Source organism: Capra hircus, chromosome 15, assembly GCF_001704415.2.
Source record: "Capra hircus breed San Clemente chromosome 15, ASM170441v1, whole genome shotgun sequence".
Lineage (NCBI taxonomy): Eukaryota > Metazoa > Chordata > Mammalia > Artiodactyla > Bovidae > Capra > Capra hircus.
Window position 1 is genome coordinate 67995038 of NC_030822.1, and position 25756 is coordinate 68020793.

Here is a 25756-nt window from a genome sequence, read left to right on the forward strand (position 1 = left end):
TTACGTAAATGACAAATAATCCTTACACAACTGGTGGGAATTGTTTTTTGACTGCTAGTTCCCAAAAGCTTAAAGAAAAAGTTGTTGAGAATTAAGAAACCAGGATTTTAGTCCATTCTGGCTAACAGCAGTATCCGCAGCCGAGTGATTTAATCCCCACTCTCCATTATAGCTCCATTATCCGTGAAAAGTACCGATTAGACTATTTTAGTGGTTAGTTTTTTGATGGTCAGATACCTCTTTGAAAATCTCATGAAAACTATTCCCTGAACTGTTTCCAATGTCAGCCACTTTAAGGTCAAGAATCATGTCTAGATGGTCTCTTTTAGTTCTAACATAGTCCAGAGCTTCGGAAATGAGTATTCTACCTTTTGAAATAGTCACACAATTATCTATAGAAATACTGAAAAATGAAATTGACTGTCCGAAAGGCATATGTGCATGTATGTGTATATACACGCAAGTGTTTTCTAATTAAGTAATCAGAGACTTGAATAAATTTTATTTAAGACTCACAGCCTAAACAGAAATATTCTAATATTGTATTTCATACAATAGAGTCAAAAGGAAACTAAATCCAACAGCTACACTTATTTTAGGAACTCTGGGCTATCATTTTGTAAACTCAACACCTCCAATTATAGATAAACAGAAATAATATTCTATCAAGAAATATTTTCATTGTTATAATATCAAGTAACTTTTATCAGAAACTATTTACCTTTCATTGTTTAAATATTTAAACAATTAAATTATTTTCATTGTTTTTATATCAAGTGATTTTATCAGAAGCTATATCTTTTAAAATACACTTGAAAAACATTTTAATTAGCTAAGTAATGATTCGTTTTTCCTTTTTTAAAAAAAAAACTGAACCACAGATGGGCCACAGAAGTCTTCCCATCATGTCACTTCAAGCACAATGGAAAGACCTTCACTGTCTGCCTCCCTGGCCCTACCACATACATCATCAACAGCTTCCTCCATTCAGATTCCTGAGCTTAACAATTCTGTATCAAACATCATAAATTTCAAAACATATCTGTAATAATTTCCGGGAGACACCTCCATAAAAATATAGCTTTCTAAATAAATAATTTCATCAGAATGAACGAGAACACAAGAACACAAGTCCAGTGACTCAGGAGCATCGTCCTTGCCAATGGCTGCCGTGACGCGGTTTACAAGGCTTCCTGGTCCGTGATCTGCACTCTTCCTCTAACCTGCGGCCTCAGCACACTGGACTCATTATTAGCGTCAGTGGCCTGACTCACTGGGGTGCTTAGCCTCTGCCAAGGTGAAAAAGGAAAACACATGACTTGGAGTAATCTTGGTACTTGCATTTCTGCCAACACACTCATGTTTTTTTTCAAACACCACATGTGCTTTTCCTTCACCAGTCTCTTTCCAAATCTGCACGCCATATTCCATTTCTTAAGAGTTTAGCTACCTTCCCCATTACAGCAAATGGTCTGTCTTCAATGGTTCCACTTGCTTAGTACCCACTCCTTTCCCAATTCCTTCCACTTTGGCTTTTGACTCTACCAAGTCCTTAAAATGGCTCCTTAATATATTTATTAATGATCTGATTTTTTTTTTAAAGAAGGTCTTTTCTCAGTTCTGATACTATAAATTCAGCTCTCCTCACTAGCATATTCTTTTGGTTATTTCATATCTAAGTTTAATTTCATCAAAACTGTTGAGCACCTATTATATGCAAGATACTACTATCCTAGGAGTTACTACGTAATAATACAGAGATAAACAACAGGGTTGCGGCCCCTAGTGAACTTTCACTCCAAAGTACTTACTACACAACACAACATAGAATACAAAAAATAAATAAGAGAGAAAGAACTTAAGGATCTGGACTAAGGGCTTCAGAAGGTTTTAAGAAAGAGGTAATATTTTGAAGTTTGAGCATTCTTTGGGATTGCCCTTCTTTAGGATTGGGAAAAAAAAATGATCTTTACCACTCCTATGGCCTCTGCTGAGTTTTCCAAATTTGCTGGTATATTGAGTGCAGCACTTTCACAGCATCATCTTTTAGGATTTGAAATAGCTCAACTGGAATTCCATCACCTCCACTAGCTTTGTTCGTTATGATGCTTCCTAAGGCCCACTTGACTTTGCATTCAGGGTGTCTGGCTCTAGGTTAAGTGATCACACCATCGTGGTTATCTGGGTCATGAAGATCGTTTTTGTATAGTTCTGTGTATTCTTGCCACCATTTCTTAATATCTTCTATTTCTGTTAGGCCCATACCATTTCTGTCCTTTACTGAGCCCATCTTTGCATGAAATCCTCCCTTGGTATCTCACATTTTCTTGAAGAGATCACTAGTCTTTCCCATTCTATGGTTTCCTCTATTTCTTTGCACTAATCACTGAGGAAGACTTTATTTGCTATTCTTTGAAACTCTGCATTCAGATGAGTATATCTTACCTTTTCTCCTTTGCCTTTAGCTTCTCTTCCTTTCTCAGCTATTTGTAAGGCCTCCTCAGACAACCATTTTGCCTTTTTGCATTTCCATTTTGCATTGCCATTCTGATGGTCTTGAACACTGCCTCCTGTACGGTGTTACAAACCTCTGTCCATAGTTCTTCAGGCACTCTACTAGATCTAATCCCTTGAATCTGTCACTTCTACTATATAATCGTAAGGGATCTGATTTAGGTCATGCCTGAATGGTCTAGTGGTTTTCTCTACTTTCTTCAATTTAAGTCCGAATTTGGCAATAATGAGTTCATGATCAGAGCCACAGTAAGCTCCTGGTCTTGTTTTTGCTGACTATATAGAGCTTCTCCATCTTTGGTTACAAAGAATATAATCAACCTGATTCCTGTAATGACCATCTGGTGATGTCCATGTGTAGAGTCTTCTCTTGTGTTTCCTATGTCCAGTGTGTTCTCTTGGCAAAACTCTATTAGCCTTTGCCTTGCTTCATTCTGTACTCCAAGGCCAAATTTGCCTGTTATTCCAGATAGCTCGACTTCCTACTTTTGCACTACAGTCCCCTATGACAAAAAGGACATCTTTGGGGGGTGATAGTTCCAGAAGGTCTTAGAGGTCTTCATAGAACCATTCAACTTCAGCTTCTTCAGCATTACTGGTTGGGACACAAACGTGGATTACTGTGACACTGAATGGTTTGCCTTGGAAACAAACAGAGATCATTCCGTCATTTTTGAGACTGCACCCAAGTACTGCATTTCAGACTCTTTTGTTGACTATGAGGTTACTCCAATTTCTTCTAAGGGATTCATGCCCATAGTAGTAGATATGATGGTCATCTGAATTAAATTTGCCCCTTCCAGTACTTTAGTTCACTGATTCTAAGATGCTGATGTTCACTCCTGCCATCTGTTTGACCACTACTAATTTATTTTGATTCATGGACCTAACATTCCAGGTTCCTATGCAATATTGCTCTTTAAAGCATCGGACTTTACTTCCATCAACAGTCACATCCACAACTGGGCACTGTTTTCACTTTGGCTCCATTCTTCTTCTTTAGTTCCTCTTCACTTTCTGCCATAAAAGTGGTGTCATCTGCCTATCTGAGGTTATTGATATTTCTGGAGTTATTTCTGGAGTTATTTCTCCATTCTTCTCCAGTAGCATACTGGACACCTAGCAACCTGGGGTGTTCATCTTTAAGTACACTCATCTCACATGCTAGGAAAGTAATGCTCAAAATTCTCCAAGCTAGGCTTCAAGAGTACGTGACCCGTGAACCTCCAGATGTTCAAGCTGGATTTTAAAAGGCAGAGGAACCAGAGACCAAATTGCCAACATCCACTGGATCATCAAAAAAGCAAGCGACTTTCAGAAAAACATCTAATTCTGCCTATTGATTACATCAAAGCCTTTATCTATGTAGATCAAAACAAACTGTGGAAAATTCTTCAAGAGATGGGAATACCTGACCACCTGACCTGCCTCTTGAGAAATGTGTATGCAGGTCAAGAAGCAACAGTTAGAACTGGACATAGAACAACAGACTGGTCCCCAACTGGGAAAGGAGTATATCAAGGTTGTATATTGTCACCCTGCTTATTTAACTTATATGCAGAGTATACCATGAGAAACACTGGGCTAGATGAAGCACAAGCTGGAATCAAGATTGCTGGGAGAAATATCAATAACCTCAGATAAGCAGATGACACCACTTTTATGGCAGAAAGTGAAGAGGAACTAAAGAGGCCCTTGATGAAAGTGAAAAAGGAGTGAAAAAGCTGGCTTAAAACTCAACATTCAAAAAATGAAGATCATGGCATCTGGTCCCATCACTTCACGGCAAATAGATGGGAAAACAATGGAACAGTGACAGACTTTATTTTCTTGGGCTCCAAAATCACTGTAGATGGTGACTGGAGCCATGAAATTAAAAGATGCTTGTTCTTGGAAGAAAAGCTATGACCAACCTAGATGGCATATTAAAAAGCAAAGATATTACTTTCCCAACAAAGGTCTGTCTAGTCAAAGCTATGGTTTTTCCAGTAGTCATGTATGGATGTCAGAGTTGGACTGTAAAGAAAGCTCAGCACCAAAGAATTGATGCTTTTGAACTGTAGTGTTGGAGAACACTCTTGAAAGTCCCTTGGACTGCAAGGAGATCAAACCAGTCAATCTGAAAGGAAATCAGTCTTGAATATTCATTGGAAGAACTGATGCTAAAGCTGAAACTCCAATACTTTGGCCACCTGATACAAAGAACTAACTCACTGGAAAAGACCCTGATGCTGGGAAAGATTGAAGGCAGGAGGAGAAGGGGACTACAGAGGATGACATGGCTGGATGGGATCACCGACTCAATGGACACGAGTTTGAGCAAGCTCCGAGAGTTGGTGATGGACAGGGAGGCCTGGCATGCTGCAGTCCATGGGGTCGCAAAGAGTCGGACATGACTGTGACTGAACTGAGCTGAACATTTAAAGTTAGCTAGAATATAGAACCGTGCTCCTTGGAAGAAAGGTTATGACAAATCTAGACAGCATATTACAAAGAAAAGACATCACTTTGCCAACAAAGGTCCATATATTCAAAGCTATGGCTTTTCCAGTAGTCATGTACAAGTGTGAGAGCTGGATCATGAAGAAAACTGAGCATTGAAGAATTGATGTTTTTGAACTATGGTGTTGGAGAAGACTCTTCAGAGTCCCCTGGACAACAAGGAAATCAAACCAGTGAATCCTAAAGGAAATCAACTCTGAATATTCATTTGAGGGACTGATGCTGAAGCTCAGACTCCAATAATTTGGCCACCTGATGCGAAGAGCCAACTCCCTGGAAGTCTCTGATGCTGGGAAAGACTGAGGGCAAGAGGAGAAGGGACAACAGAGGATGAGATCACTGGATGGCGTCACTGACTCAACGGACATGAGAGTTTGAGCAAACTCCGGGAAATAGTGAAGGACATGGAAGCCTGGTGTGCTGCAGTCCATGGGGTCACAAAGAGTCGGAGACGACTTAGCCGATTCAACAAGAAGAGGTTCGATACAGTCTCAGAAATTTCACTAAATAAACAACATAAAAAAAAAAGAAAAAGAAATAGGAAATGCAAGACATTTTAAGGCCACTGTTAGAGACAGACCACTCTGGCTGAAGCATGGGATACTTATAAGCTCAATCAGATATACAGCAGAAAAGGTAATATTTTATTAGATTGTACAAGTCCTAAAAAATAACCTGATATCTAGATGGTTCTGAAAACAGTGAGAAGACACTGAAAAGTCTCTGTGCTTGCAGAAAATCACCTTAACAGTGGGTGAAAGAATGGATGATAACAGCAGGAAAACCTATTTGGAAACTATTAGACCTCTTCAAGGTAGAGGTATTAAGAGTCTAAACTAGCAGAGAAAGGAAATAGGAGTGGATGCAAAGGACACTGGAGACAGAATCAATAGGACTCAACAACTGACTTGATATGATGAGAGAGGGAGAGAAAAGGGTCAAAATACGATCCCAAGTATTGCTGATGGAGAAACCAGTGTGCCAATTAGACCAAGGAAAGTAGCTAACAAGGTTCTACCTGGAATTAACACTGAGGTGGCATCAAGGTCTCCTCATGCAGCAGTGGACCAAGATTTTACATGTTACTTGGTCAAGCACCTGTTTGTTCATTCATTCAGGCAACTTTTGACTTACACTACATTTCTCTAGTCCATTATGTTTCCCATTCTTCCAGACAACTATTTCATATGGTCTTTTCTTTCCCCATCCTCTATTGCCCTCTCCATCTTCAATATTAGTAGGTGACCCATTTCACTGAAAAATACAGAGGTAATCAAAATAGATCTTTCACAGGCTCCCTCAACCACAATCTCTTTGCATGTGTGTCCATGTACTCTGCCTTTCTTTCTCTTACTGTAGGGAAGGCATCCATAATTTCATCTAAAGCCAGCTCCTCCACTGAACTATTATCTCCCCTCATCTTTGCAAGAAAATCTCTGCAGCAATTTTCCCTCTGGTTCTTGCAACAGCAAAATTTTCCTCTCCTCTCAGTCATTCCAGTCAACATAGAAACATGCTATTATTTCTCTTAACTTAACCCCTACTGATACCAATTCGCTTCTTTGAGCTTCCTTATGGAAAAACTCCTAGAAACAGAAGTCTACTCACTGCTTCCAACTCCTCGCTTCTCATTTTCTCTGAACCAGCTTCCAACAGGTCAACAAAAATGCTTGATGAAGGCCATCAAGAACTCCACTTCGCTAAAGTCAGTTGTCAATACTCAGTCCCCATCTGTGAGCAGCATCTGACAGAGCTGAGCCTTCCTTCTTCAAAGACTTCCTATCTTCAGCTTCCCAAATGCTGTACTCTTATCACTGCCTCGTGAGCCCCGCTTCCTCTCAGGTCTCCTATGGTGATTCCCTTCTGAACCTCCTAACACTGAATTCCACCTGAACTCTGTCCTTGAAACTCTTCTACATGCACACCTCCCCTCCTTTATAACCTCATCCAGTCTCACAACTTGAACATTTCTAAGTTGATGAGCCCAAATTTAAACACCATCGCACACTTTTCTCTTGAAATCCAGATTTCAATTACAAATTTGCTTAACACCTTTGGGTGAACATCTAATATACCCCAAACCAAATTCCTGCTCTTCTTCTTGATACCAACTCTAACATCTTAGTAAATAGTAATTCTACCCTTCTCTGGATTTCCCAGGTGGCGCAATGGTAAAGAATCTGCCTGCCAACGCAGGAGACACAGACTCGATCCTGGGTCAGGAAGATCCCCTGGAGAAGGAAATGGCAACTGACTCTAGTATTCTTGCCCGGGTAATTCCACAGACAGAGGATCCTGGCAAGCTACCTTCCATGGGCTGCAGAGTCAGACACAACTAAGCACATCCTTCTACACTTTCTTGAGCCAAAAATTCTAGAGTGAACGTCTGACTTTCCTCCTAGACTACATGTTCAGTACATCAGGAAATCTGCCTGGTAGCACCCTCAAAACAAGTCTCTTTACTCTTTTGGCTATAATCATCTGCCTTCTGGATAATTCCAACTGCCTATCAACCAGTCTCCCTGCTTCTGCATCCTAGTCTGTTCTCAACAGAGCAGTCAGATTAACCATTCTGAAACATTTGACATAGTAACCCCTCTGCAAAAAAACCTCCTGCTACCTTCCCTCAGCACTCAGAACAAAAGCCATGAAGTCCTTAAAATGCCCCCAAAGCCTTCCACAATTGCCCCTCTGCTTCTCTGCACTGCAGCAACAGCAGAGCCCTCGCTGTTCCTCAAACACACCAGGCAAGGTCCCACTTCAAGTTCCTAATATTTTCTGTTTATCTATAACTCTCTTCTAAATATTGTACTTCTTCCTTTTTCCAGCCTTTTTACTCAAATGTTGCCTGCATAGTGAGACCTTCCCTGGCCATTCCATTTAAAATTGCAAACAACTCCAAATCCACCCACTCATTCTTTACTCATCCTCCCGGCTTTATTTTTCCAAATCTGATACAACTGTTGTTTTACTTATTTTCTGTTTTCTCCATTTAGTTAATACTCGCTGAGTACTTACTTACCATATGCCAGGAAGAGTTCAAATACTGGTAAAGATTAAATGAAATAATGCATGCAAAGAGTTTAGCATATTACCTGACAGAAACACCAGAACAATGTAAAATATTATTTTTATCTAATGGAGACTGGAATAGCATGCCTCCTACTATCGTCAGAGAACTCCAGTTTTAACAGAATGAGGTTAAACACAGAGCTGGAGAATTAAGAAAAATGACACTCTCAGCAATTTGATCCTTAAAGAAACAAGGAGCTAAATTACCCATAATCAGATAGTCTCTGCCAGAGAATATTTAATACAATTTATTTAAAACAAGACAAGAAAGCAAAAATAACTTCTGGAAAAGAAAGTTTCATATTTCCCTTCTAGCAATCTGTTCCAATTATTAAATCACTGTTGGAAACATAAGATCCTTTCTACTTTCATCACAAAAGCTGTGTACTATTTTATTTCATGACCAAAAAAGGATATCTACCATTATGTGTTTAATAGTGGATTACTATAAGTAACCATACAGAAAAGCATCTTCACAATAAGAAGCATGGGACATTTTGGCAGATGCTGACACATAACTAATCTCTCATTCTAACTGGGACATGTAAGTTTAAGCTACAAGGAGAAAAAGGAAAATTAGGTCTCATGAGTCACAGAAAGTCATTTAGCCTCTCAGAGCCTCAAGTTCATACTGCAACAGGGATAAAAATACTCGTTCTTCTTATCTTACTGGATGGTTACAAAGACCAAGTGAAAATAATGTGAAAATACTATCTAAGCATTAAAATTATTTTCTATATAAACACCATTACTGGGGGTGCAGGGGGAGGACCAGAATTCAACACTGATAATGTATTAAAGTGAAGATACTGTTAAAATGTTTCAGATAATATATGGGGCTATCTAAGAAACAAGGCATCAGGAAGACTTTCTAGACTAGCAACATTCGTCTCAGATGATTCCCTGAATACATACCCTTCTCACCACATTCATCTTTGCTTCACAGCTACTTTCTACAGTTCTTTGCTAGTGTTTTCAAGCAAGCTTACATTTTCTGGTTAGGTAAAATGCCCAAACTCAATAAATGTTTGCTTATTAAGCAAACTTCAAAAATAGCTCTTTAGAGATTAGCATTTACAACACATCTATTATATTTAAAATGACAGTAATAGAATATTAAGCCAGATCAATTTATACTAAAAAAATGTAAAAGGATAACTGATTTATAGGAAAAGACATTAAATAAATATTTGAGATGATCAAATCTATCATTACAAACAGTAAACTGTTAGTCGCTCAGTAGTGTCCGACTCTTTGCAACCTCATGGACTGTAGCCTGCCAAGCTCCTCTATCCATGGAATATTCCAGGCAAGAATACTGAAAAGGGTTGTCATTCCCTTCTCCAGGGGATCTTCACAACCCAGGAATCAAACTCGAGTCTCCTGCATTGTAGGCAGATTCTTTACCATCTGAGCCACTAGGGAAAACCGTCAGACCAACGATAAAAGACCTGTGGAAGTCACCAAATGTCCAAAAAAAAAAAAATCACGTCATCTTACTTTTTACAAAATCCAGATTGAGTAGAATCTGTCACACAAATGAGAAAGATGACATACAGAGTCACAGGTTCATGGTCCAAATACTTTTTTTTAAATGACCAATTAGTGTCATTATAGTTTCACCGAGTGATTTCAAAAAGATTAAAAGAACTGTAGTTGTTGCCATTCAAATTAAATTATAGCCATTCCACAGCATCTGATTTAATCACTAAATGCCACCTCCCCCTCATGACAAAAAAGATTTCTCCAAATGTAAGCATACATGAGAAACACAACTATGTTTCCAAACTTAGCAATCACTCTCCACTATCCATATTCCCTTTAACTGACAGGCTACCAAATGGGTCATTTCCTATATCCAGTGCCTCTTCTTTGGAGTGACCTCCAAAATGGTGCAGGAAGTGTTGAGAAAGTGAGGGCTTTGTGAACGATGACATTCAATGAACTCAATTCAGTGATGACATTCAAGTCATAAGGAAGACATGAGGGGTGGCGCTGCTGTACAAGATGGTCTCAGAAGTTCAAATCTGAGATCCTGTGACTCAGAGCATACAATCTTAGACAGAAAATTCTAAGACTACAAATAAAGAGCTATGGTTCTAACTACTGGAAAAATTTGCTAAGCTGGACTTTATCACTTTTTAATATTCCTTTCAGCTCCTGATAGTCAAAATGCCCGACTATCCCTTCCTAACACGCACATGTACACATACATACATACAAATAAACCATTGTTCCATATGAAAACATGATTCAACGACTTTGCTGTCAGTATGAAAATGTGATTAACAGACTCTGCTGTCAGTATTACTTCTTAGCTATTTTGATAAACTTTCCCTATAAGAAGGCTGCCACACAGCACCAACATCATACAATTTTATTCATCTTCAATTAGCATGAGCATTTTTCTGCCCAAACCTTCAATCAGGATCATTAAGAAACAATATCAAATTATAATTATCCTTTTCCTATAAATCCTTTAATGGAGATACAAAAAACCACCAAAGAGATTCAAATATCTAAGCCATAAATAAATAGAACAGTCCCTGCATAACCTGCAAGTAATTAACATGGTTCAAAATAACGGAGAGGTACGGGGGAGCCTGGTGGGCTGCCGTCTATGGGGTTGCACAGAGTCGGACATGACTGAAGCAACTTAGCAGCAGCAGCAGCAGCAGCAAGTGTACTTTGGAGCAAAAGCAATCCTAATACCTCAAGGGTAGGTAAAACAATTTTTGCCCTCAACAGTAGTAATATCTTTACTTAAATAAGTGTGCTATGTCAAAAAAAAAAAAAAAAGGCATAAATAAAACACCATTTAATAAAGTTGTTATAGTGATTAAAATATAACTAGCACTGTGGAATATTCTTGTTAATAATACTAATTATTCTACATATTTATTCATATGTAGACTGCTTTTCTCAAGAGGCTAAAAAAAATCTCAGAATAAAACTGCCATTATATGCTTACACTCTAAATTCTGATTCATTATATTACCCTTAGGAAGAGCAGTTAAAGATTACATGAACATGCAAACAATTCACATTCATAAATGTGCTCATCCAAATTTGCAAAGCCACAGCCCTCATAAATGGGAAACCACTTTCAATAGAATTCCCCTCTTTAACCCACTTTTCATTCTACCCTAAACTATACTATTCTCTGTACTCCTAATTTAAAGGAATCAAGGCAGTATTATTTTAATGTTAATGTCTGGCTCCACAAAATAACCAAATGAACATACATACATATCCATGAAAGAATAGAACTTAGGTATATAGACAGAAAGAGGGGTAAGAAAGCAAGGAAATTTCAGGAAAAAATCTGCTTCACAGATTATGCTGAAGCCTTTGACTGTGTGGATCACAAGAAACTGTGGAAATTCTTAAAGAGATGGAAAATTCTTAAATACCAGACCACCTTACCTGCCTCCTGAGAAATCTATATGGAGGTCAAGAAGTAACAGAACTGGACATTGAAAGACAGGTTGGTTCAAAACTGGGAAAGGAGTACGTCAAGGATGTATATTATCATCCTGCTTATTTAATTTCTATGCAGAGTACATCATGTGAAATGCTGGCTGGATGAATCACAAGCTGGAATCAAGATTGCTGGGAGAAATAGCAACAACCTCAGACATGCAGATGACAATACTTTAATGGCAGAAAGTGAAGAGGAACTAAAAAGCCTCTTGATGAAGGTGAAAGAGGAGAGTGAAAAAGCTGGCTTAAACTCAACAGCTGAAAAACTGAGATCATGGAATCTGGTCTCATCACATCTTAGTGATGAGTGATGACTTAAGAGTGTCAGGAAGATGCTCGACATCTAAGCGTTTCATAATAATACAGTGTGGAAGTGAAGGGGTATAAAAGATGCAACAGAAACACAGCAGAGAAAAATGGCAGAAGGGGAACAGTGGAAGCAGTGACAGACTTTATTTTCTTGAGCTCCAAAATCACTGCAGACAGTGACTGCAGCCATGACGTTAAGAGACACTTGCTCCCTGGAAGGAGTTATGAAAAACCTAGTTAGTGTATCAAAAAGCAGAGACATCACTTTGCCAACAAAGGCTCATCTAATCAAAGCTGTAGTTTTTCCAGGAGTCATGTACAGATGTGAGAGTTGGACCATAAAGAAGTTGAGTGCTGAAAAACTGATGTCTTTAAATTGTGGTGCTGAAGAAGACTCCTGAGAGTCCCCTGGACTGCAAGGAGATCAAACCAGTCAATCCGAAAGGAAATCAACCCTGAATAGTCACTGAAGGACTTATGCTGAACCTGAAACTCCAATACTTTGGCCAGATGATGCGAAGAGCTGACTCAGTGAAAAAGGCCCTGATGCTGGGAAAGACTGAAGGTAAAAGGAGAAGAGGGCAGCAGAAGATGAGATGGTTAGATAGTATCACGAACTCAATGGACATGAGTTTGAGCCAACTCCGGGAGATAGTGAAGGACAGGAAGCCTGGCTTGCTGCAGTCAACGGGGTTGCAAAGAGTTGGACAGGACTTAGCGACTGAACAACAACAAAGAGAAGCATAATACAGGACGGCTCTAGTCATACTATTTTTCAATAGTTCTGCCACTATGTCAGCCAGCGTGACACAGTTTTCTTTCCACCACAAGATCAAAACAAAAATCCCATCATCTGACTCTTAGTCATTCCCACACATTTACTGGTCTGCTGTTATTATAACAGAATGTCTTTTTCCCTTGCTACACCATTCCTAACAGCAGTGTTCCACCCTTTCCGTCTCAAAAGCTCTTCTATTTCAAAGTGTAGCATTTAGGTGAACACAAACTAACTATTGGTAGGCAGGCAGAAGTTACTTTTTATATGCTTTTCAAAATAGTATCATTAAATAAGATTTTCAACTCTTTGTTTCAATCAGATTTTAAGTTATACTTATTCCTGTAAGTTATAATTATTCTTGAGAATTAATCAGGCTAAAAACTTGCTACTTAGGACAGTCATGTCTAAATAAATGAATCTGGGTACCTACACAGAAGTATTTCTTACCTCATACTACTGAACTTACAGCATCCCTGATAATGCTGCAAAAGCAGAAAAATCTGTCTCCAGATACTTGTTCCTGTTCAGTTGCTTATCACGTTCAAATATTCCCATGCCTCAAAGTACCCCTCAGTTTCCTCGCCAGGATGGAGACTCGGAATCTCCGCCTCCACTAAAGGACTCAGCCGTCTCCCCTCCGGTCTTCACTCTCTCCCTCTCCCTTTGCGGAGCAGGAACTTCCTAAAGTGGCCTTTCATACCCTCCCCTCTGACAGTTACTGACATTACCCATGTATCAGGGACTAGCGATAGTGTTGAAAACAGATTCATTTTCTTCATGGGACTTAAGAATACAACAAAGATGCTGGATATCTAAGTATTTTGTAAGAGAACAGAGTGGAAATGAAGGGATATAAAGGATGAAGCAGAAACACAGCAGAGAATACAAACCTCAGAGCACAGATGCAGACTCAGAAGCACTCAGGAGCTGAACACAGGAGCGGCAGTGGGACAAAGACTTGGTTTCACCACTTAGCAGATAATAATTCAGTAAGTTACTTAGTCTAACGTCTTTCTTTATAAAATAAGCTCACAAAATAAGGTAATCATACTTTATTAAGACCATAATAAGGATAAAAAAAACACATGACCTATAGAAAGTAATTAGTGCTAAACTCTTAACTGGTAGAAAGTGTTAAATCAATAGTATTGTGAAAATACAAAAGTACCCTGGTCAGAAGGGAAAATAAGATAAAATAAAAAATCAAGGTCTCCTTTCAAGTAACCCACTAATTAAATTAAAATGAAGCAAAGTCCTTGGCACTAAAAGTACTTTTCACTCAGATGTGCACTGTAAAATGTCCTCATTTGACTAAGATAACTAAATGTATAAACTTTTAAGCTTAAAATAAAAGTTTTACTTAATGGACAAATCACTTAATTCAAAGCACAAACATCATGGGGAAAAATTTTAAATATATATAAATATGTATATGTTACACACATGCACACATGTATCCTGTGTAACTTCTGACAGATTCAAACAGAAGACTGGCCCAAATAAAACCAATTCCATCACCAGCATTTTTCAGTGTAACTATCAGCAATGTACCAACCCTCTTGACTCTGCTGTCTGCTGGGCTCGTAACGGAATTAATTAGCATCACTTTATTGTCAAACACACCAACACTTAGTGGTATTTCACAATAACAAACAGAAAAATAAAACTCAAGTATCAGAAGATGCCAAAAATAGATTTATACTCCTCTTAGTTCTCCTGATTTAATCATTCAAAATCCAGTAAAAAATATTTCTATTATAGCAAAAGTGAGAAAGTGTTTGTGAAAATTAGGGGTGCAGATAAATATGCCCACACTTTACACTCCTAACTCAAGTGACAGGAAACAATTCACCTATCTTTTCACATATCCTAATCAACTAATGCCTCCCAAGAATCTGAGAAAACTTGCATTTCTTTTATTTCCAGTCACTATTGACAACAATCATTACAATAAGATTTAAATCACTTGCCTTATATAAACGGCTTGACTCCTACAGCCAATTTAATTTTTCTTCAGTATCCCATGGGAAGAAAAGGTTCTTTTCAAAAAAGTATTCTCCTGTAAGTAATGTCCTGAGCACATACATAGCATGTTTGTCCAAGAACATTAAAGAATGTATTCTACATTCTGACTGTGAACAGGCTTTTCTAGAAATGCAAATTTTGCTGTCAATACTTACACAATAGACTACAGTACATAAGCACTGTTCATGCTCTATTCATCATTCTGTTGAAAGTTTTATTAAAAATAAATAAAAGGCCTGCAGTGTGTATAAAGCACTTGGGATACAAAAGACCTATTGTCAGAATATTTGTAGGATCTCCAAAATAGAAAAACAACTCCCCAAACAAATTAATTACAAATTATAGTAATTATTTTTTAAATGGTACGCCAGAAACCTGAATTTTTTTTTTACTTAACCAACCCATAGTTTAAAAGAGGTGGCACAGTGATCTTATCATCATGGCATCTGATTAACAAAGATGAGACTACATTCCTCTTCAGAGAAACAAAGGGGATTTGAGCTCTGAGACAGCTGGTACAAGTTGACATCTGGAAAATCTCTAAGTTCTAAGGTACATGCAACCTTGGTTACAGTTTAATTTTTATTATTTTAGTTTCAGGTCTATCAACTACATTTTCCTAAGTAAAAGGTAGGACATGTTATTTGGTAATGCAAGAGAAAGTAAGAAAAACCAAGTTGCATAGAAAATAGTTTACATACATCTTTTTTTCTAGTTTCTTCAAAGATCTTATCTGGAAATATAAATAAATAGGTGAAAGCAAAAGTATTCTGGCCAAAACGAAATGTGCCTATGGGGGATGAGGTAAGAAATGGAGAATAGGAGGGACCATGAGTTCCAACATCATCAACAACAACTTTTTAAAGAGTTTCTCTGGGACTTCCCTGGTGATCCAGTGGTTAAGAATCCACCTTGCTATGCGAGGGATACAGGTTCAATCCCTGTTTGGGGCACTAAGATCCCACATGCTTTGCCACAACTAAGACCCAATGTAGTCAAGTAAATAAAATAAATGAACAAGTTTTAAAATAAATAAATAAATAAAGAGTTTCTCAGAATCCCTTCAAAAATCCTGATTCAAACTCTGATGAGAGTAGAAATTAAAACTCACATGGTTTCATACAAAGCCTAGAGAGGAAAAGTTATGTACAGATCAGTTTAGCTGAGAAAGATTATTGGAAAGCTGATATGATTATTAGAGCTCAGAGCACACTACACAGATATTGCATTTCCTTCTAGAAACAAACAGTTCCATCCAAACTGAAGTATCAGGGCAGAAACACTACAAAGAGGAGAGTTGACCTATTCTGTAAATGCCTGCTCAACACTTTTTCCCGAACAAATACAGAAAATACGTGGGGAATTCACACACTGATAAAGGACCTTGCATGTAATTTTCTCATTCCATCATGCAAATATAATTCATTATTAAAACTCTGAAGTCATGCATCTGTTCTTCCAGTTATCCAGACGGACATTTTTCCTTTTCCAAATCAGAGAAAAACAAATTATTACTATTAATTGGTCACAACCCCATCAACATGAGATACAAGTTTTCTGCAAAAACTTCAGTAATGTAAGTGAAGTTGACATAGGTTTTTGTTTTATTCTGCAGTCACTGAAACATTTTGTAGGAAAATAAGATCATTCAATGTCTCTTTCTCTTCCTAGCCTGGGATCTGCTACTGCTAAGTCGCTTCAGTCATGTCCGACTCTGTGCGACCCCATAGACGGAGGCCCACCAGGCTCCCCTTTCCCCAGGATTCTCCAGGTAAGAACACTGGAGTGGGTTGCCATTTCCTTCTCGAATGCATGAAAGTAAAAAGTGAAAGTGAAGTCACTCAGTCCTGTCCGACTCTTAGCGACCCCATGGACTGCAGCCTACCAGGCTCCTCCATCCATGGGATTTGCCAGGCAAGAGTACTGGAGTGGTGTGCCATTGCCTTCTCTGTAGCCTGGAATAGTTACATTAAAAATCTAGTGTACTGGCATCATTCAGTGATTTATCCTCCCTTATTTTGAATACTATTCACTATTTACCAGATTAAGCTGGTTGCTTTTTCTTGCTTGTTTTTGCCTTTTTCCCTCGGGCTATATAATGAAGATGAGGAAAACATCTCTCTTTTAAAATATTTTTGAAGTAATTATACTTAACATTAGCATAGCCCTTTACAAATGTCAAAGAGCTCTCATACATATTCTCTTTCATACTTATTACCAACTCTGGAACTAGACTGTCTGGTACTAAATTACGATTCTACCACTCTGATGTGACTTCGAGGAAGTTACTAAACTCTCCGTGCTTCAGTTTCCTCATCTATAGTGATAATTCTCATACTTCACAGGAATATGAATAGAGAATTCAATGACTATACATAAAATACTTAAAACAGTGCCTATTACATAGTACACACTACATAAGCATTATTTTTTTAAATTACTGTCATCAAGATAAACCATCACATTCAGGTCTCACAACAATTCTATAAAGACAGCAAGTATCATTTTACCTTTTTTCCAGATAAAGGAATCAGGCTCAGAGATATCAAGCCGAGTCACAGTTAAGAAGCAGAATCCAAACTAAAAATACTCAGCCCTAAGAAAGTACCAAGACTTTTCACTACATTAGGTTGTATATATTACACAGGACAAATTTTTAGCTTACATAGTTCAATATACTTCTAAAGACTATAATTACTACTCTTTTAAACATTTAAACACTCAAATAATTCTAGGCAGCACACACTGGTAGCCATGCTAAGAATATACCTTTTTTATTCAAAATAAACCTTCATCTCTTGCTAAGCATTTTAACAGTAGCAAAAGTGAGTCAGATTTCCAAAGAAAATAATTGGACTGGCTGGACAAGGTAAACCTATCATTAATTTTCCAATATTTAAGAGTTTATTTTTAAAAACAAAATGTATACGCCATGAAACTTGAACACGTTCATACTATGATTTATGTAGGGCAAGGAAACAGCATGCATTTAGAGTCAAAGTTCAAGTTCTAGTTCAACCTCTTCTAAGCAAGAACAATGAATAGTCATGCACTCCTCTGAGCCTCAAGTTACTCATCTGTCCAATGAGAATCTCCTCACAAAAGATAATGTAGGTGAAACACTTTTCTAACTATAAACTACACCAAAATGTGTTAACATTACCATTAGTTATTTTGATTACATTGAGGAACAATACTGAACATTCATTCACTCACCATTTTTTTCCCCAAAGAAAACTGCTGACAGAAGTCTTGCAATACAGAAGTATCACTCTGAGTATTTTGTGTAACTGTATAAGGTGACGATCTGGATTGGACTACCACAAGGAAAGAGAAATTTCACTGGTAACCCACAAAGTATCTATTCTAGTACCATGTACTTCAAGAAGACACAGTAAAATCTGAACAGAAGAAATAAGAGAACAGACCATGTCACAAGCATCTGCGTATTTTTCTTTCTGATTTTAAATAGTAAATGTTTTTAATTTAATCATAAGAAAACTAACTGCACATATTATCACCAGAGCAGTAACCATAACACATTACATTTGTGTGATACTTTTACAGTGTTCAAAGCATTTCATACTTATCATTATAGAAATACAATATTACTGTTTGCTCACGTGTATTTTAATATTTATAAAAATTCCACTCTTAGGCAAGTCCCTTAACGTCAGTGTCTCAACACACCAAAAAATGAAGGATTTATACTACATAGTAGATAAGACTCCATTTTAGAACTACCATATGTACAATTTTAAGTCTGTGATTACAAAAAAGTAAAAAAAGTATTTAATGGGAAGAAAATTTTAAATTATAAAAATACAACTTATTAGAAATGAGTATGTGATTTTAAATGTCCCTTTTTAAAAACATTACAGTGAAATTATGTTCCAAAATTTCTGGAAAATTGAGTTAACAACATTTTATAGTTTAACTTTGTAGTTAATTTGAGAATTAAAGAATATTTCAAAGAAAATTGGATAAATACATTTACGAATGTAAGGTTAAAATTCAGTAATTATCAATATATCATATACAATACACTATAAAATACAACACTAAAATTAATTCACACGTAGCTCAGAAAACACTTTAGAATATTTTCATACTCAGAGATATTGTGAACATATGAACTGTAACAATGGAGTATCATACATACAAATGACTTCAACTACTTAAGGTCTCTGGCTTAGTATATAAAGTATCAACTTCTGTACAAAGAAAATAAAACCACTCCTAATAGTATCTTATAGAATCCAAAGGGGAAAAAAAAATTTTAACAGCAACCTGTTTATACTATTTACCAAACACCTACTATTAGCTACCATCATTCAAAAATGAAATCAGATCCTTCCTTTTCAGAAGCATAAAATTTAAAGACCAAGTAGAGATATGACCATGGGTGCGGGGGAGAGAGGGGTTACTCTTTCTGGACTGGACTACCAGGGGCTTTTTCCCACCCAGTGATTCCAAAATCAGAACCAGTCATCCATCTGACTAAAGATGAAGAAACAAACAGTTCATGTTCTTCAGTTATTTTTTTAGTTATTTTTTTCAGGAACAGTGATGAACTGCTTATGATTACACACATACACACTAAAACGGTCTGGCCTAACTGAAATCATGCCATGACTTGAAGTCTAGAAGCAGGAGTCAGGAGATCACTTCTGGCACTAAGTATCTCTGTGACTTTGGAGAAAACACCACCAAACCATTCCTGGCCTTCAAACACTTATGGTGTCTTTGGGTTAAGTTACTAAACTTCTCTAGGTCTGTTCCCTCAACTACAAACTTACACAGTTGTACTAGAATCCAAAAATATCTGGATTAGTGGTTCTCACTTTAAGGAGAGACTCCTGGGCCCATTCCCCAGGATTCAGAATGTCTGGTTCAGAACCTAGGAAACTAAATGCTCATCAAGCACCACAAGTGACTGAAATGTGCAGGCAGGCCTCAGGCACACTTGAGAAATTAACTACCTCATCTCTCACACCCTAACTGTTTAAAAAGATGACATTACTCACTTCAGCACCACGGTCTTATTCAGGAATTCTAGATCTAGCTCAATGTGCAGGACATTATCTATGTTAAGCAAATATTTATAGAGAGTAAGAAAGGAAGGAAGGGAGCGGGTAAAGACAGAAGGGAAGGAAGGGAGAGGCTAGCTAGCTTACTGGTCATATTTTTGCCTAAGAAATACAGAACAATAGTAAAATTAAAACTGCATAAAACATACATCAGTGGCTGGAAAGTGAAGTCCTCAGTCTACACATACATACAATTTTAAATACAACATCAGCCCTTGTCAAAGTGCAAAGTCTAGGAAGGAAAAAGCAAAAAATAGTACATGGAAGCCAAAAGAATTTTAATGGGAAATTACTGATAACTAAAAATTGGTGACTATTTTCCCCAGGTAGAAGAGAACAGAATTTAAGGACTAGGACTTGGATTTGGGACTAAAGTTTGAAGTTATTGGTTACTCATACACATAAATTTCATTTGGGATAATATATGAACTGCAGAAATACTGTTGGCAATATTAACTTTCGTCCATTTTTTATTTCCATTTTCCCATTCACTTACATTATAATTTTTGAGATGTTTTATCTTCACTTCTGATGATCTTCAAATGTCAATGGCTCTTAACACATTAACTGTAAACAAACACAAAGGAACTTAAGGGAATTCAGATATTTAAGGAATCCTACAGTAAAATAGTCTAAAATACTCTGTAAAGCCTAAAGGGGAGGGACGAGCAGAAAGAGGTTTTGGCATCATGTTTATTCTTTATTAATTTACCTGATATTCAAAATGTAAGCCTGTTCTTCTAACTGAAAGTGATACTATCCTCTTACTATTCAGGCAAAGAAAAAAAAATTATCCTATTTTCCATTGGAAGAAAAAAACATTCAAAACTGGAGAAAAACAGGGATGACCCAGAGAGATGATATGGGGAGGGAGGTGGGAGGGGCAGTCATGTTTGGGAACGCATGTACACCCGTGGTGGATTCATGTCAATGTATGGCAAAACCAATACAGTATTGTAAAGTAAAATAAAGTAAAAATAAAAAAATTTTTTTTTAAAAGGAAAAAAAATAACTGGAGAAAATTCTCTCCAAAGATCGAAATTCTGAACTTAATATACTGTGCACCTCATCCTTTTGCTCAGCAGAAAGTGCAACTGGTCAAGGAAACTCACTTCCCCGTCAAGACACCCACCTGACCTGCCTGGGCCTGCCCTCTCACTGCTGAACCAAGTTCTGCCCTGGAGCTGGGGCACCAGATCGCCAGGCATGAGGAGTTCATTTCAGCACTGAGCCCCTGAAGTTAAACAAAACTTGGGTCCAAATGTCAAACTGTTCTCCCTAATCTGCAGTTTTCTCATCTGTAAAAGGTGAATAATACTACTGCTTCTTTCATATAATTAGGAGAATTATATGAGAAAATGCATATAAGGAATTTTAGCACTATACCAAGCACACAGTAAGCACTCAATAAATGTTAAGTGCTTTTATTTACAATATTATTGTGACTATTGATATTATTACTATCATTTACTAGAACAACTTTCACTTGAAAAGCAAAGTTTATCTCAGGTGTTCATATTTTTAGGTACTGCTTTTGGTTGTAACAAAAGAATACTATCTAGTACCAGAAACAGAGGACATTTATATTATGTAAAATTTTATTCTTGACTTTTGCCAGGTGTCCTGGCTCAATTCAAGAAAATTAAGGCTCATGATACTAGCCCATCATGAGTCAAAGTTATTACACCTTTGGCTAACACACAACCTCCTAACAAAGTCTTACTTGAGCAACCACCCACTTGCTGGTTTCAGTATTGCCAATGCTGTTAGAAAGAAGATGGATATGTCTGTTACTCATGCCTATCAAATCCCTTGAGCACAATGAATCACAGGAGTCTCCCAGAAGAGACTCCTCTACCCTCCTCCATTATCCCCAATGATTAAACTCCTTATGTTTGACATTACATGCTTAAAATATTAATATTTAAGTTTGGTAACAAAAATGCATAGAACTTTTAGATTGAAGATACAAAAATAAACACAAGATATTGGCAAAAGCATTCATAAATTAACATGGCCCTGAACAGCCTGCTTTCCTTTCCTTATGAAGACCAAACCTTCTCAACTGAAATGAGAGAAAATACCTCATTATAACCTGATGCAGCATTCTGGGAGGATATTAAACACATGGATACATGGCCTCGAAATGAATGCTAAAGTGCAGAGGAATAAGCAGTGTAGGCCACTGTCCTCAGACCCCCACTACTTTACCCAACAATTCCTTGAGCGTCTCAAATGAAATAGCACAGCTGGTCACTCTTCATTTGATTTCTACTTGCTTTTCACTGAATGCCACGGGAATAAATAAATGCATCCTCTTCACTGTATGGTCCTAGATTAAGATTATAAAAATCTAGCCTAAGATAATACACACACAAAAAAGTAAAAATCTTAAAAACCCAAAAGTTTAGAGGGCTCCAAGATACAGTTCTCATTTTTGGTTTGCTATAACATATCATCTCTCTCTTTCCAGGCATTTTCCATTGTGATCACTGCAGGCAAATCTAAGAATGTCTCTGGCATAAGTAAGTGTTGTACACTTCAACTGAAAAATATTTTCCTTGCTTTAAGATGATTTATCTGTCTATATGGGAGAAGCTACTGCCTGTCTTCAATACCTATTCTCTTCTATTCCTTAGACACACATTTCCAATTTTTAGTTTAGAATAAGGCCTCCCAGAAGAGACTACATAATCTAGCCTCCACTGTGGCTAGGTATGGCATGGGACCATGATCTGGCCAACTGGATGTAAACTTAAAACACGGTATGTGACTTCAAAAAATGTATCCTTTAAATCGAGGCAACATGCCTTTCTTCTTCCTGTCCTCCTTTTTGACTCATGAAGATCAGTGGTTAAAGAACTGCAACAGTAATTCTGGCTCTCATGGTAACACTGGAATGTAAGATACAGTGAGTTAGAAAGAGTCTATGTCCTGGATACTTTATATCCATTGTTATCAGATCTGTATTAACTATTCCTGGGTTTTTATGTGGGGCAAAAAGAACAGAAAATTATCTTTGTTTTATGACAAGGTTACTTTGGATTTTCTGTTATACTCTGCTAAACCTAAACTTAAAAAAAAAAAAAAGTTTTCCAAGTAAGTGTATTTAGGTTTTTTGAAGTGTATAGGTTGAAACATTTTAAAATTTTTATTATATAGCATCTGCTCTTATTTAATCTAGACTAAGAATTACTTAAACAGCCCAAGAGTTAATCACATCCAGTAAAGTCTTTTAAAGAAGGAAAATTCATCAGCAATTACTGCCACGGTACTAAGGTACTTGGCCAGGAGAAGAATTAGAAAACTTGCTCATAAGTGGTCTATAGTGATGACAACATTGGTACATATATAGAAACACATTAAGAGGTATACCCACGGTTAGTTCTGTGTAATAAAGCTACAGGAAAGGGAATTGAGGTCACTAAGGTTATTATTTTCATTAAAAGGGCATCTTCCCTGTACCTTTAATTATAACCACCTTGTATCAATCTTTTCATTTTATATAGTTCCATTTTTAATCTGACTTCCTGTGTAAAGCAAGTTGATAAAATCACTCTTACCTCTCAATAGCTTTAATCCTATCCATTGATTTAACTAAATCATAGCGTAGGCCAAGACACAGCAAGTGCTCTACCGACTCAAAACTAACCTCCTTTAGAAAGAAAATACTCTATACTAATCTAGAGAATTTCCTGAATCACACGCAACCTTTGTCCCTGGTGAGTTTAAATACAATAGCATTAACTGGAAGCTTTCCAAAATAAACTCACTGTTTTCTGAACATCTGTATCTGGGTTATTTCCTTCCCTTGGACATAATCCTTTATTGGTTCAGGTGATAGCCTTCTGGAATTCTTTTTAATAGTTTCAAAAATTGTATGTTACCACTAATGCATCTCACCAAGGACCTATTTTCATAAGCCCCAAAACATAATGTTTTGGTGTTCTTTCTTGTGGCTAAGAAAGAAAAGCTCTCAGGAAATTTCCTAAAAGCCAGATATAATAAATCCACAAGAGATGGACTTTTACCTTTCATTATTTCAGTCAATATTTTTACAAAACTGCTCTCAAGTAATAGGCTTGGAGTTACTAAGCAACCATCAGTGAAAGACTCACAACAGTGGTTCGCCAACTTCAGCATGCATCAGGATCACCTGGCTGTCCTGATAAAATACAAACACTGGTCTCCACCCGCAAAGCTTTGCATTCAGCTACATCTGAGGCAGGGCCAGGAAACCTGTATTTGAACAAATTCCTAAGGGATGCTGATGTTACTGTCTTGGAACTACTGAGCTATATTAACAGAAGACTGATGATGACAGAGTAAGCAGGTAAAAATCATACACAGGACCCAGTTTCAACTTCAGTATTAACCCGAACACTTGTGATCAATAAGTAATCTTTGTACATGTTCTTCCAGAAAAATATACACAAGTACTGATTAGTTCACAATAATACTGGATCTAATAGAACTTAAAGGTTCATTTAGGGTCCTGTTATAATGAAACTCAAAATAAGTAATTTTTAGGCTGTCAAAATGTTCAATGTCTGATGCCAGGTGTTAATAACAAGGCCAAGGTTGGAGATACAATCGATTAGCTTCACTTTGTTCTGTAGCTATAGTCTGCTAACTCAGCCAGCTGCCTCAGAAGTCATGCCAAGAGTCAAAAGGAGAACTGGTAAGAATGTGTCATTGGATACAAATCCATCACCACTACTGAAAAAAACAACCTGAAAGGATACTTCCTACTGGCATCACTTCTAAGTGACCTTGTGGCTGAAACCAGGAATGAGACCCTCCAGTGAAATGTAGTTTGGAAATCTTAAAAACTCCTACCTCTTCAGGCTATGTCTGTGTGTGCGTACAAGCATGCTAAGTTGCTTGACTTGTATTCGACTTTTGGCAACCCTATGGGCTGTAGCTGGCCAGGCTCCTCTGTCCATGGGATTCTCCAGGCAAGAACACTGGAGTGGGTTGCTATGCCCTCCTCCGGGGATCTTTCTGGAGACACTGAACCTGCATCTCCTGCGTTGCCAGCAGATTATTTATCACTGAGCCACCAAGGAAGCCCCTCCAGGCGTTAAGTATCATCAAAATTCATAGAAACAGAAATCCACGATCTGCTGTTTTCAAATGATGATAATTTTAAGGAAGACATGCAATTCAAAAATGTAATTAGCTTGAGCTACTTTTTTGATTATATTATGTGCACCTCCTCTTTGATTGTTTTAATCTAAGTTAAATGTAAATATAAGATGCTCATAAATGCTAATGAATTTATACACTAGAAATCAACTGATAACCAAAAACAATCTGAGACAAACAAATGGTGCCCAGAGAAATTAGAAAATGAGGATATATTGGATGAAAGAAATACAGATTAAATAACTGACAAACTAAATTTGAGAGAAAGAGACCAAAGTAATCAAGACAGACGGAAAATCCAGTAGGCTAAGGAAACAATGTTGTGAAGACAAGAGGAGTGGGCACAGAAAGATAATTCAGACAATAAAAACGCCCGGGGTGTCAAGAGGCGTCACACAAGGGCCCCATCAGCTCGAACCTGAACTTGTGACTTTATAGGCCACATTTCACTTTGGAAAACCTTTTAATTCTTTGAGTAGAAACAACAAATAAGACAAGTGTTGAACATTCAGTCAACATTTCTTTATTCAATCATCTACTGGGTGCCTCTTTGGCACTAGATTTATTAGCATGATTGTGCACAGTAAAAAATAATCAAAGAAACCCACATAAGCAGTACATTCTCTAACAGTGTACAAACTGAAAGATGGAAAAAAACAGACTAAGAAGCCAGATGAATATCAGTATAGTCTTAAATTCTGCTGTATAACTTCTACAATTCTGAAGCTCAGGTCTACCCTAGCTGCCATATCCAGCCCACAGTATTGTTTTACCTGTAGTCTAACCACAAAAATCAGAGCAAGACCAACTGGAATACAGTCAGATAATCAGTGTG

At 37.4% G+C, this 25756-nt stretch overlaps 1 protein-coding gene across 4 annotated transcripts in view; it reads right to left on the bottom strand.

Annotated features, from left to right (window-relative positions):
• Positions 1-25756, bottom strand: part of MTMR2 (myotubularin related protein 2) — a 111132-nt gene that overhangs the window by 81634 nt on the left and 3742 nt on the right. For 2 of the 4 annotated variants that reach the window (XM_018059870.1, XM_018059869.1), the window contains exon 2: positions 20270-20340. The exons of 1 other annotated variant lie outside the window; for it this stretch is intronic. The gene's annotated coding sequence lies outside the window, so the exon portion shown is untranslated. Of the gene's footprint in view, positions 1-17899; positions 17991-20269; positions 20341-25756 lie in introns of those variants that run through there. One more of the 4 variants, XM_018059871.1, reaches the window with a different exon arrangement.